At 29.4% G+C, this 15,245-nt stretch overlaps 1 long non-coding RNA gene across 1 annotated transcript; it reads right to left on the reverse strand.

Moving 5' to 3' along the window:
* Positions 1 to 12,671: 12,671 nt before the first annotated feature.
* On the reverse strand, positions 12,672 to 14,742 carry LOC132268713 (uncharacterized). The gene is made up of 2 exons (XR_009469350.1): positions 14,325 to 14,742; positions 12,672 to 12,859 (listed from the first exon to the last, which is right to left on the reverse strand). It is a non-coding gene; the product is annotated as an uncharacterized LOC132268713 (long non-coding RNA).
* Between the last annotated feature and the right edge of the window lie 503 nt (positions 14,743 to 15,245).

Consider the following 15,245-nt stretch of genomic DNA (forward strand, 5'->3'; position numbering starts at 1 on the left):
CCGAAGAGTATTTTAATAAGTAAGATTGAATCTTTGAATGAAAATAGCTCAATAAAGGTACCTATTATGTCGCTAGATCTTTTTAATGTATAAAGAGTCAAGCTTTGAAAGAAAATGAGAGTTTCGAGTTAAACTTATTCGAGTTCCCTTTAACGTCCTGAAGAGTATTTTAATGAGTCAAGATTGAATCTTTGAATGAAAATAGCTCAATAAAGGTACCTATTATGTCACTAAAGCCTTTTAATGTATAAAGATTGAATCTTTGAAAGAAAATGAGAGTTTTGAGTTAAACTTATTCGTGTTACCTAAGAAGTCGTGAATAGTGTTTTAATGATTAAAAATTAAATCTTCGAATGAAAATACCTGAATAACGGTATGTATTATGTCACTAGACCATTTTGATGTATAAAAGATTGAATCTTTGAAAGAAAATGAGAGTTTTGAGTTAAACTTATTCGAGTTTCCTTAAACGTCCTGAATTTTATTTTAATGAGTAAAGATTGAATCTTTGAATGTAAATACCTCAAAAAAGGTACCTATTATGTCGCTAGATCTTTTTAATGCATAAAGATTAAATCTTTGAAAGAAAATGAGAGTTTTGAGTTAAACTTATTCGAGTTACCTAGGAAGTCACGAATAGTGTTTTAAATAATAAAGATTGAATCTTTGAATGAAAATACCTCAATTATGGTACCTTGTATGTCACTAGACCTTTTTAATGTATAAAGACTGAATCTTTCAAAGAAAATGAGAGTTTTGAGTTTAAACTTTTCGAGTTACCTATGAAGTCGCGAAGAGTGTTTTAATGAGTAAAGATTGAATCTTTGAATCAAAATACCTTAATAAAGGTACAATTTTTGTCACTAAACCTTTTTAATGTAGGAAGATTGAAAATTTGAAAGAAAACAAGAGTTTTAATTTCAAATTATTCGTGTTACCTATGATGTCGTGAAGAGTTTTTTAATGAGTATAGATGGAATCTTTGAATGAAAATACCCCAATGAAGGTGCCTTTTATGTCACTAGACCATTTTGATGTATAATGGTTGATTCTTTGAAAAAAAATAAGAGTTATGAGATAAAATTATTCGAGTTACCTCAGAAGTCGCGAATAGTGTTTCAATGAGTAAAAATTGAATCTTTAAATGAAAATACCTCAATAAAGGAACCTATTATGTCACTAGACCTTTTTTATATATAAAGATTGAATCTATGAAACAAAATGAGAGTTTTGAGTTAAACTTATTCGAGTTCCCTTTGACGTCCCGAAGAGTGTTTTAATGATTAAAGACTGAATCTTTGAATGAAAATATCTTAATCAAGGTACCTAGTATCTCACTAGACCTTTTTATTGTAAAAAGATTAAATGAGTTGAACATATTCGAGTTATCTATGAGGTCGTGAAGAGTGTTTTAATGACTAAAGATTGAATCTTAGAATAAAAATACCTCAATAAAGGTACTAATTATGTCACTAGAACTTTTTTTAATGTAAAAAGATTGAATCTTTCAAAGAAAATAAGTGTGTTAAAGAGTAAAGATTGAATCGTTGTGTGAAAGTACCTCAATTATGGTACCTTTCATATCACTAGGCCTTTTTAATGTATAAATATTGAATCTTAGAAAGAAAGTGAGAGTTTTGAGTTAATCTTAATCGAGTTCCTTTTGACGTCCCGAAGAGTGTTTTAATGAGTAAAGATTGAATCTTTGAATGAAAATACCTCAATAAAGGTACCTATTATTTCACTAGATCTTTTTAATGTATAAAGATTGAATCTTTAAAAGAAAATGAGAGTTTTGAGTTAAACTTATTCGAGTTTCCTTTAACGTCCCGAATAGTGTTTTAATGAGTAAAAATTGAATCTTTGAATGTAAATACCTCAAAAAAGGTACCTATTACGTCAATAGACCTTTTTAATGTATAAAGGTTGAATCTTTAAAAGAAAACGAGAGTTTTGATTTAAACTTATTCGAGTTACCTATGTAGTCACGAAGAGTGTTTTAAAGAGAAAAGATTGAATCTTTGAATGAAAATACGTGAATGATGGTACCTTTTATGTCACTAGACCTTTTTATTGTATAAAGATTAAATCTTTGAAAGAAAATGAGAGTTTTGAGTTTAAACTATTCGAGTTACCTAATAAGTCACGAAGACTGTTTTAATGAGTAAAGATCGAATCTGTGAATCAAAATACCACACTAAAAATACATTTTTTCTCACTAAACCTTTTTAATATATAAAGATTGAATCTTTGAAAGAAAACTAGAATTTTAATTTAAAATTATTTGTGTTACCTAAGATGTCATGAAGAGTATTTTAATGAGTATGGAAGGAATCTTTAAATGAAAATACCCCAATAAAGGTGCCTTTTTTGTCACTAGACCTTTTTAATGTATAAAGATTGATTCTTTGAAAGAAAATGAGAGTTTTGAAATAAACTTATTCGAGTTTTTTAAGAAGTCGCGAATTGTGTTTTAATGAGTAAAAATTGAATTTTTAAATGAAAATACCTCAATAAAGGAACCTATTTTGTCACTAGACCTTTTTAATGTAGAAAAAATGAATCTTTGAAAGAAAATGAGAGTTTTGAGTTGAACATATTCAGGTTACCTATGAAGTCGCAAAGAGTATTTTAATGAGTAAAGATTGAATATTTGAATGAAAATACCATAATTTTGGTGCCTTTTATGTCATTAGACCTTTTTAATGTAAAAAGATTGAATCTTTGAAAGAAAATGAGGGCTTTGAGCTTAACTTATTCGAGTTGTCTATGAAGTCGCGAAGAGTGTTTTAATGACTCAAAATTAAATCTTTTAATTAAAATACCTCAATAAAGCTACCTATTATGTGACTAGATCGTTTTAATGTATAAACATTGAATCTTTGAGAGAAAATGAGAGTTTTGAGTTAGACTTATTCGAGTTTCCTTTGACGTCCCGAAGAGTGTCTTCATAAGTAAAGATTGAATCTTTGAATGAAAATACTTCAATAAATGTACCTATTTTGTTACCAGACCATTTTAATTTATAAAGATTGAATTTTTGAAAGAAAATGGGAGTTTTGAGTAAAACTTATTCAAGTTCCCTTTGACGTCCCGAAGAATGTTTTATTGAGTAAAGATTGAATCTTTGAAAGAAAATGAGAGTTTTGAGTTAAATTTATTCGAGTTCCCTTTGACGTCCCGAAGAATGTTTTATTGAGTAAAGATTGAATCTTTGAATCAAAATACCTCAATAAAGGTACCTATTATGTTACTAGACCTTTTCAATGTATAAACGTTGAATCTCTGAAAGAAAATAAGAGTATTGATTTAAACTTATTCGAGTTACTTATGAAGTGGCGAAGAGTGTTTTAATGGGTAAAGATCGAATCTTTGAATAAAAATACCTCAATGAAGGTACCTATTATGTGACTAGACCTTTTTAATGTATAAAGATTGAATCTTTAAAAGAAATTGAGAGTTTTGAGTTAAACTCATTCGAGTTCCCTCTGACGTCCTGTAGAGTGTCTTAATGAGTAAAGATTAAATTTTTGAATAAAAATACCTTAATGAAGGTTCCTATTTTCTTACTAGATTTTTTTAATGTATAAAGATTGAATCTTTGAAAGAAAAGTAAAGTGTTGAGTTAAACTTATTCGAGTTGCCTAAGAAGTCGTGAATAGTATTTTAATGAGTAAAAATTGAATCTTTGAATGAAAATATCTCAATAAAGGTTCCTATTATATCACTAGACCTTTTTAATGTATAAAGATTGAATCTTTGAAAGACAATACTTTAGTAAAAATTGAATCTTTGAATGAAAAGACCTTAATAAAGGTACCTATTATGTGACTAGATCTTTTTAATGTATAAAAATTAGATCTTTAAAAGAAAATGAGAGTCTTGAGTTAAACTTATTCGACACCCCTTTGACATCCAGAGATGTGTTTTAATGATTAATGATTGAATCTTTGATTGAAAACACCTCAATAAAGGTACCTATTATGTCACTGGACCTTTTTAATGTATAAAAACTGAATCTTTGATTAGAAATACCTCAATCAGGGTACCTACTATGTCACTAGACCTTTTTAATATAAATATACTAAATCCTTTAAAGAAATTGGGAGTTTTGAGTCTAACCAATTTGAGTTACCTTTGAAGTCGAGAAGAGTGTTTTAATATGTAAAGATTGAATCTTTGAATGAAAATAGCTCAATAAAGGTTCCTATTATGTCACTAAACCTTTTTAATGTATAAAGGTTGAATCTTTGCAAGAAAACGAGAGTTTTGAATTAAACATATTTTGTTACCTAAAAAGTCGCGAAGAGTATTTTAATGAGTAATGATTGAATCTTTGAATGAAAATACCAAAATAATGGTACCTTTAATGAAAATCGTTTGGGGGTGGAAGAGGAGAATCATGATGATCTTCGTTTAGAGGAGGGTTTTGCAGACCTTTGTTTTGAGAACCAGTTTAGGTAGGCAAAGGCGTGCTGTGAAAAGGAGGGATATCTTCTTCTTCAGTCTGTATGCTAACATTGTCCTGGTAAACTGGGTTAGCAACTTCTTTGTTTTTGACACGCAACCCTTTGTGTCACTAGACCCTTTTAATGTATAAAAATTCAATCTTTGAGAGAAAATGAGAGTTTTGAGTCAAACTTATTCGAGTTACCTAAGAAGTCGGGAATAGTGTATTAATGAGTAAAAATTGAATCTTTGATTGAAAATACCTCAATAAAGGTACCTATTATGTCACTAGACCTTTTTAATGTATAAAGATTGAATGTTTAAAAGAAAATGAGAGTTTTGGGTTAAATTTATTCGAATTTGCTTTGACATCCTGACGAGTGTTTTAATAAGTAAATATTGAATCTTTGAACGAAAATACCTCAATAAAGGTACCTATTATGTCACCAGACCTTTTTAATGTATAAAGATTGAATGTCTGAAACAAAATGAGAGTTTTGAGTTAAACTTATTTGAGTTCCCTTTGACGTCCCGAAGAGTGTTTTAATGAGTAAAGATTGAATCTTTGAATGAAAATACCTCAATAAAGGTACATATTATGTCGCTAGACGTTTCTAATGTATAAAGATTGAATGTTTGAAAGAAAATGAGAGTTTTGAGTTAAACTTATTCGAGTTCCCTTTGACGTCCCGAAGAGTGTTTTAATGAGTAAGATTGAATCTTTGAATGAAAATAGCTCAATAAAGGTACCTATTATGTCGCTAGATCTTTTTAATGTATAAAGAGTTAAGCTTTGAAAGAAAATGAGAGTTTTGAGTAAACTTTTTCGAGTTCCCTTTGACGTCCTGAAGAGTATTTTAATGAGTCATGATTGAATCTTTGAATGAAAATAGGTGAATAAAGGTACCTATTATGTCACTAAAGCCTTTTAATGTATAAAGATTGAATCTTTGAAAGAAAATAAGATGTTTTGAGTTAAACTTATTCGTGTTACCTAAGAAATCGCGAATAGTATTTTAATGAGTAAAAATTGAATCTTCAAATGAAAATACCATAATAACGGTACCTATTATGTCACTAAACCAATTTTAATGTATAAAAGATTGAATTTATGAAAGAAAATGAGAGTTTTCAGTTAAACTTATTCGAGTTTCCTTTAACGTCCTGAATTGTGTTTTAATGTGTAAAGATTGAATCTTTGAATGTAAATACCTCAAAAAAGATACCTATTATGTCACTAGACCTTTTTAATGCATAAAGATTGAATCTTTGAAAGAAAACAAGAGCTTTAAACTAAACTTATTCGAGTAACCTATAAAGTCGCGAATAGTGTTTTAAAGAGTACCGATTGAATCTTTGAATGAAAATTCCTCAATTATGGTACCTTTTATGTCACTAGACCTTTTTAATGTATAAAGATTAAATCTTTGAAAGAAAATGAGAGTTTCAAGTTTAAACTATTCGAGTTACCGTAGAAGTCGCGCAGAGTGTTTTAATGAGTAAAAATTGAATCTTTGAATGAAAACACCTCAATAAAGGTACAATTTTTTTCACTAAATCTTTTTAATGTATGAAGATTGAATTTTTGAAAGAAAACAAGAGTTTTAATTACAAATTATTCGTGTTTCCTACGATGTCGTGAAGAGTGTTTTAATGAGTATAAATTGAATCTTTGAATGAAAATACCCCAATGATGGTGTCCTTTATGCCACTAGACTATTTTGATGTATAATGATTGATTCTTTGAAAGAAAATAAGAGTTATGAGATAAACTTATTCGAGTTATCTCAGAAGTCGCGAATAGTGTTTTAATGAGTAAAAATTGAATCTTTGAAAGAAAATAACTCAATAAAGGAACCTCTTATGTCACTAGACCTTTTTTATGTATAAAGATTGAATCTATTAAACAATATTAGAGTTTTGAGTTAAACTTATTCGAATTCCCTTTAACATCCCGAAATGTGTTTTAATGAGTAAAGACTGGATCTTTGAATGAAAATATCTCAATCAAGGTACCTAGTATATCACTAGACCTTTTTATTGTAAAAAGATTAAATCTTTAAAAGAAAAAGACAGTTTTGAGTTTAACATATTCGAGTTACATATGAGGTCGTGAAAAGTGTTTTAATGACTAAAGATTGAATTTTAGAATGAAAATACCTCAATAAAGGTACCAATTATGTCACTAGAAATTTTTTAATGTAAAAAAATTGAATCTTTCAGAGAAAATGAGTATTTTAAAGAGTAAAGATTGAATCTTTGTGTGAAAGTACCTCAATTATGGTACCTTTTATGTCATTAGGCCTTTTTAATGTATAAATATCGAATCTTAGAAAGAAAGCGAGAGTTTTGAATTAATCTTAATCGAGTTCCTTTTGACGTCCCGAAGAGTGTTTTAAAGAGTAAAGATTGAATCTTTGAATGAAAATACTTTATAAATGTACCTATTATGTCACTAGACCATTTTAATGTATAAAAGATTGAATCTTTGAAAGAAAATGAGAGTTTTGCGTTAAACTTATTCGAGTTTCCTTTAACATCCCGAATTATGTTTCAATGTGTAAAGATTGAATCTTTGAATGTAAATACCTCAAAAAAGGTACCTATTATGTCACTATACCTTTTTAATGCATAAAGATTGAATCTTTGAAGGAAACACAAGAGTTTTGAGTTAAATTATTAGAGTTACCTATGAAGTCGCGAATAGTGTTTCAAAGAGTAAAGATTGAATCTTTGAATGAAAATACCTCAATTATGGTACCTTTTATGTCACTAGATCTTTTTAATGTATAAAGATTGAATCTTTGAAAGAAAATGAGAGTTTCGAGTTTAAACAATACGAGTTACCTATGAAGTCGCGCAGAGTGTTTTAATGAGTAAAAATTGAATCTTGGAATGAAAATACCTCAATAAAGGTACAATTTTTGTCACTAAACCTTTTAATGTATGAAGATTGAATGTTTGAAAGAAAACAAGAGTTTTAATTTCAAATTATTCGTGTTTCCTATAATGTCGTGAAGAATGTTTTAAAGAGTATAGATTGAATGTTTGAATGAAAATATCCCAATGAAGATGCATTTTATGTCACTAGACCATTTTGATGTATAACGATTGATTCTTTGAAAGAAAAAAGGAGTTATGAGATAAACTTGTTCGAGTTACCTCAGAAGTCGCGAATAGTATTTTAATGAGTAAAAATTGAATATTTGAATGAAAATCCTCAATAAAGGAACCTATTATGTCACTAGACCTTTTTTATGTATAAAGATTGAATCTATGAAACAAAATGAGAGTTTTGAGTTAAACTTATTCGAATTCTCTTTAACGTCCCGAAGAGTGTTTTAATGAGTAAAGACGGAATCTTTGAATGAAAATATCTCAATCAAGGGACCTAATTTGTCACAAGACCTTTTTATTGTAAAAAGATTAAATCTTTAAAAGAAAAAGGCAGTTTTGAGTTTAACATATTCGAGTTACCTATGAGGTAATGAAAAGTGTTTTAATGACTAAAGATTGAATTTCAGAATGAAAATACCTCAATAAAGGTACCAATTATGTCAATAGAACTTTTTTTAATATAAAAAGATTGAATCTTTCAGAGAAAATGAGTGTTTTAAAGAGTAAAGATTGAATCTTTGTGTGAAAGTACCTCAATTATGGTACCTTTTATGTCAGTAGGCCTTTTTAATGTGTAAATATTGAATCTTAGAATGAAAGCGAGAGTTTTGAATTAATCTTAATCGAGGTCCTTTTGACGTCCCAAAGAGTGTTTTAAAGATTAAAGATTGAATCTTTGAATGAAAATACCCCAATAAAGGTACCTATTACGTCACTAGACCATTTTAATGTATAAAAGATTGAATCTTTGAAAGAAAATGAGAGTTTTGAGTTAAATTTATTCGAGTTTCCTTTAATGTCCCGAATTCTGTTTTAATGTGTAAAGATTGAATCTTTGAATGTAAATACCTCAAAAAAGGTACCTATTATGTCACTTGACCTTTTTAATGCATAAAGATTGAATCTTTGAAGGAAAACAAGAGTTTTGAGTTAAACTTATTCGAGTTACCTATGAAGTCGCGAATAGTGTTTTAAAGAGTAAAGATTGAATCTTTGAATGAAAATACCTCAATTATGGTACCTTTTATGTCACTAGACCTTTTTAATGTATAAAGATTGAATCTTTGAAAGAAAATGAGAGTTTCGAGTTTAAACTATTCGAGTTACCTATGAAGTCGTGCAGAGTGTTTTAATGAGTTAAGATTGAATCTTTGATTGAAAATACCTCAATAAAGGTACAATTTTTCTCCCTAAACCTTCTTAATGTATGATGATTGAATCTTGGAAAGAAAACAAGGGTTTTAATTTCAAATTATTCGTGTTACCTATGATGTCGTGAAAAGTGTTTCAATGACTATAGTTTAAATCTTTGAATTAAAATCCCCAATGAAGGTGCCTTTTATGTCACTAGACCATTTTGATGTATAATGATTGATTCTTTGAAAGAAAATAAGAGTTATGAGATAAAATTATTCGAGTTACCTTAGAAGTCGCGAATAGTGTTTCAATGAGTAAAAATTGAATCTTTGAATGAAAATACCTCAATAAAGGAACATATTATGTCACTAGATCTTTTTTTTTGTATAAAGATTGAATCTATGAAACAAAATGAGAGTTTTGAGTTAAACTTATTCGAATTCCCTTTAACGACCCGAAGAGTGTTTTAATGAGTAAAGACTGAATTTTTGAATGAAAATATCTCAATCAAGGTACCTAGTATGTCACTAGACCTTTATATTGTAAAAAGGTTAAATCTTTAAAAGAAAAAGGCAGTTTTGAGTTTAACATATTTGAGTTACCTATGAGGTCGTAAAAAGTGTTTTAATGACTAAAGACTGAATTTTAGAATGAAAATACCTCAATAAAGGTACCAATTATGTCACTAGAACTTTTTTTAATGTAAAAAGATTGAATCTTTCAGAGAAAATGAGTGTTTTAAAGAGTAAAGACTGAATCTTTGTGTGAAAGTACCTCAATTATGGTACTTTTTATGTCACTAGGCCTTTTTAATGTGTAAATATTGAATCTTAGAAAGAAAGCGAGAGTTTTGAGCTAATCTTAATCGAGTTCCTTTTGACGTCCCGAAGAGTGTTTTAAAGAGTAAAGATTGAATCTTTGAATGAAAATACCTCAATAAAGGTACCTATTATTTCACTAGATCTTTTTAATGTATAAAGATTGAATCTTAGTAAGAAAATGAGAGTTTTCAGTTAAACTTATTAGAGTTACCTATGAAGTCACGAAGAGTATTTTAAAGAGTAAAAATTGAATCTTTTAATGTAAATATCTCAAAAAAAGGTACCTATTACGTCGCTAGACCTTTTTAATGTATAAAGATTGAATCTTTAAAAGAAAACGAGAGTTTTGATTTAAACTTATTCGAGTTACCTATGAAGTCACGAAGAGTGTTTTAAAGAATAAAGATTGAATCTTTGAAAGAAAATACGTCAATGATGGTACCTTTTATGTCACTAGACCTTTTTAATGTATAAAGATTGAATCTTTAAAAGAAAATGGGAGTTCTGAGTTTAAACTATCCGGGTTACCTTTGAAGTTGCGAAGAGTGTTTTAATGAATAAAGATCGAATCTTTGAATAAAAATACCTCAATAAAGGTACCTTTTTTCTCACTAAACCTTTTTAATGTATAAAGATTGAATCTTTGAAAGAAAACTGGAGTTTTAATTTAAAATTATTCGTGTTACCTAAGATGTCGTGAAGAGTGTTTTAATGCGTATGAATTGAATCTTTAAATGAAAATACCCCAATAAAGGTGCCTTTTATGTCACTAGACCTTTTTAATGTATAAAGATTGATTCTTTGAAAGAAAATGAGAGTTTTGAAATAAACTTATTCGAGTTATTTATGAAGTCGCGAATTGTCTTTTAATGCGTAAAAATTGAATTTTTGAATGAAAATAACCTAATAAAGGAACCTATTTTGTCACTAGACCTTTTTATTGTATAAAGATTGAATCTTTGGAAGAAAATGAGAATTCTGAGTTAAACTTATTTGAGTTCCCTTTGACATCCCGAAGAGTGTTTTAATGAGTAAAGACTGAATCTTTGAATGAAAATACCTCAATCAAGGTATCTAGTATGTCAGTAGACCTTTTTAATGTAAAAAGATTAAATCTTTGAAAGAAAATGACAGATTTGAGTTTAACATATTCGAGCTACCTATGATGTCGTGAAGAGTGTTTTAATGACTAAAGATTGAATCTTAGAATGAAAATACCTCAAAAAAGGTACCTATTATATCACTAGACCTTTTTTTAATGTATAAGGATTGAATCTTGAAAGAAAGTGAGAGTTTTGAGTTTAACTTATTCGAGTTCCCTTTGATGTCCTGAAGAGTGTTTTAATGAGTAAAGATTGAATCTTTATCTGAAAATCCCTCAATTATGGTACCTATAATGCCACCGGACATTTTTAATGTTTAAAGATAGAATCTTTAAATGAAAATACTTCAATTATGGTACCTTTTATGTGACTCAACATTTATAATATATAAAGATTGAATCTTAGAAAGAAAACGAGAGTTTTGAGTTAAACTTAATCGAGTTCCTTTTAATGTCCCGAAGAGTGTTTTAATGAGTAAAGATTGAATCTTTGAATGAAAATACCTCAATAAAGGTACCTATTATGTCACTAGACCTTTTTAGTGTATAAAGATTGAATCTTTGAAAGAAAATGGGAGTTTTGAGTTTTACTTATTCGAGTTCCCTTAGATATCCATTGAAGTCGCGAAGAGTGTTATAATACGTAAATATTGAAACTTTGAATGAAAATACCTGAATAAAGTTTCTTATTATGTCACTAAACCTTTTTAATGTATAAAGATTGAATCTTTGCAAGAAAACGAGAGTTTTGAGTTAAGCATATTTGTGTTACCAAAAAAGTCGCGAAGAGTGTTTTAATGAGTAATGATTGAATCTTTCAATGAAAATACCTCAATAAAGGTACCTTTAATGAAAATACGTCATTAAAGGTACCTTTTATGTCACTAGACCCTTTTAATGTATAAAGATTCAATTTTTGAAAGAAAATGAGAGTTTGATTCAATTTTTGAAAGAAAATAAGAGTTTTGAGTTAAACTTATTCGAGTTATCTAAGAAGTCGTGAATAGTGTTTTAATGAGTAAAAATTGAATATTTGAATTAAAATACCTCAATAATGGTACCTATTATGCACTCGACCTTTTTAATGTATAAAGATTGAATGTTTGAAAGAAAATGAGAGTTTTGAGTTAAACTTATTCGAGTTTCCATTGACGTCCTGAAGAGTGTTTTAGTAAGTAAATATCGAATCTTTGAATTAAAATACGTCAATAAAGGTACCGTTATGCCACTAGACCTTTTTAATGTATAAAGATTGAATGTCTGAATGAAAATAAGAGTTTTGAGTTAAACTTATTTGAGTTCACATTGACGTCCCGAAGAGTGTTTTTATAAATAAAGATTGAATCTTTGAATGAAAATACCTCAATTAAGGTACATATTATGTCACTAGTCCTTTTTAATGTAAAAAATTTGAATATTTTAAAGAAAATTAGAATTTTGAGTTTAATTTATTCGAGTTACCTATAAAGTCGCGAATAGTGATTTAATGACTAAAGATTGAATATTTGAATGAAAATACCTCAATAAAGGTACCTATTATGTCACTAGACGTTTTTTTAATGTATAAATATTGAATCTTTGAAAGAGAATGAGAGTTTTGAGTGTAACTTATTTGAGTTCCCTTTAACGTCCCGAAGAGTGTTTAAATGAGTAAAGATTGAATCTTTGTGTGAAAATACCTTAATAATGGTACCTATAATGTCACTAGTCGTTTTTAATGTTTAAAGATTGAATCTTTAAATGAAAATACCTCAATTATAGTACCTTTTATGTGATTAGACATTTTTAATGTATAAAGATTGAATTTCAGAAAGAAAATGAGCGTTTTGAGTTAAACTTAATCGAGTTCCTTTTGACGTCTCGAAGAGTGATTTAAAGAGTAAAAATTGAATCTTTGAAAGAAAATGTCACGCCCCTAGACTGTAGTTCGGATTGTGAACACAACATACAAATAATCATAGTCTCAAAATCACTGAATATCCCTGTAACCTGTCTGAACCACACATCCACCTATCTATTTCTCTTTATAAAATGAAGACTGAAAATAAATAGATAAGATGCAAAAATTAAAACTTTAAAGTTTTAAAGTTTGAAAGAAAATTTATTACATGCCAGGAAAATTCTAGGAAATATAATACAAAACATAGTCTATTATGCGGAATATAACACAACACCAGCCCCGACTCTGTCTACAGCTGAGGAGGAACACCCTCCACACCATCCATGCTATGACCTGAAAAGATGTGAATAAAATTGAATTAGCAACCACAGCTCAGCAGGAATTGCCTAAAGCGCACTCCTTAATACCTCAGTGAATCCAAACAAAGATTAGACAACGGACAATGGGATCATAAAAACTCGGGAAAGAAATAATGTTATGTAGGATAATAAAATGAAGTGCCATGCAATGCGGATGCTAATGCTAATGCCACAGACACTTTTTACTTCCCAAAAATCTAATTTCCATCACAAAAAGTTAATGTAATCCAGCCAGAGCTGCTCCCTGTACCACGAGAAGAGAATTGATCATCTATCCCTGATCCAAGGCAACTCCTTGTAATCATTTGGGGCCTAGTGACACAATTATGCATAGGCAACTCCTACGTCTTCTCTAGATTTCCATTAACTGCACAGATAAGGCAACTCCTTGTCCGGTTTTGAAATCATTGAATCAATCCCACTTTCCTAACTCACGGATACAAGGCACCTCCCTGTTATCCGGTTTTCAAAATCATTTTATTGAACTTTCACTTCCTTTTTCCATTCTAACCTTAACCCCATGACCATGCAAGATGAATGCACATTTGTGTCATGTTCCGAAGTTTCTAAACAGTAAACAGTTCACATGCAGCATTTTACTTCCATCTTTGAAAATTCATAACAAATTCAATTATAAGTCAAATTGAGTGATTCCATAGCCTAATGAAAGCTTAAACAATGTACTTTGAGAGTGTTAATTTAGTTTAACAAAATCCCTTCCCAATTGGAACAGTTTTGACCCAAAAGTTCGAGCTAAAATCTGCCAGAAACTGATTTCCAGCCCGTAGCAACCATCTTTGAAAATTCATAACAAATTCAATTCTGAGTCAAATTGAGTGAATCCAAAGCCTAATGAAAGCTTAAACAATGTACTTTGAAAGTGTCAATTTAGTTTAACAAAATACCTTCCCAATTGGAACAGTTTTAATCCACAATTTCGAAATAAAAATCTGTCAGACACTGATTTCCAGCCTGTAGCTTCCATCTTCAAAAATTCATAGTAAATTCAATTTTCGTCCAAATGGAGTGAATCCAAAGGCCACTGAAATTTAAAAGACTATATTTTTAAGATAAAATTTTATTTCATCAAAATACCATGCCATCTAAAGCAGGTTTGATGAACAAAACTTGGACAGAATCTGCCCCAACCCAGAATGCCCAGCAAGAACCCTCTAACTTAAAAAAATTCATGGTAAATTCATTTCTCAACCAATTTATGTGAAGCCAATTCTCAATGAAAGCTAATTCACTATATTATCATAATATCAAATCATCTCTGCATGATAAATTACGAATTTCTATGAATTAGAGCAAAATAGCAGCATGCAATTTCAGCCAAGCAGTTTCAGCATCAGTTTAGGTTGTTTATACACTTTGGAACTCAAATTGAAAGAGATAACTCACTAAAGGCAAAGGAATTGAGGGTTAGACAATCCTACCTCAAGGGAAGCTTGAACACTTGCTCAACAATTCAAAACCACACCAAAAATGGATCAAAATCAGCAACTAGAAGGTGAAGAACACTTTCCTTCTTTGTTTGCAACCAAAACCCTCTTCTTTTAACACCACTCTCCAAACCCAACAACAAAAGAAATGGACTCAAGTTTGATATCAAAAGAACCCTCACTATCCAAGGAACATTTTTCCTTCACAAAGCCCCATCAAAATCCCAACACAAAGCTTCCAAAATTTAGCTTAAAAGGTATCACTATGGAAAGGAAATAGAATGCACAAAAATTGGGTTTTGCCAAAATGGTTTCTAAGAACAAAACACTAGGCATACTATATGTTATAAAATGAATGGATATGGTGCAACCACATACACCTACAAATGTCATCCCCTCCATGGATTAAAACCAAAATCATAAGAAATGACTCAAAAGTCCTTTTATTTCCTACTAACTACTATTCATGCCATTTGCATGATAAAAGTCAAGAATACCCTTTCATAACCAACCAAATGCCAATTATGCTATTTTGCATAGTAAAAGTCTACTTTACCCTTGATCAAATTATCAAATACCATGTATTCCATTTGCAAAACAAAAAGTCCATAATGCCCTTTATAAAATACTAATCGACAAATATGCTATTTGCATAATATAGTCTATAATATTTCTTAACACATAATGATGTTTAATTCACATTTGCAAAATAATCATATTTTTTACAATTAAAAAAAAAAGCATGAATGCTAAAATGTTCAAAAAAATGATAAAAATGCAGGTCCTCACAGAAAATACCTCAATAAAGGTACCTATTATGTTACTAGACCTTTTTAGTGTATAAAGATTGAATCTTTGAAAGAAAATGAGAGTTTTGAGTTTTACTTATTCGAGTTCCCTTTGACATCCCAAAGT

Source organism: Cornus florida, unplaced genomic scaffold (assembly GCF_030987335.1).
Source record: "Cornus florida cultivar Cherokee Brave unplaced genomic scaffold, ASM3098733v1 CherokeeBrave_3.0.0_Hap2_Chr08, whole genome shotgun sequence".
In the NCBI taxonomy this organism is placed as follows: Eukaryota; Viridiplantae; Streptophyta; class Magnoliopsida; order Cornales; family Cornaceae; genus Cornus; species Cornus florida.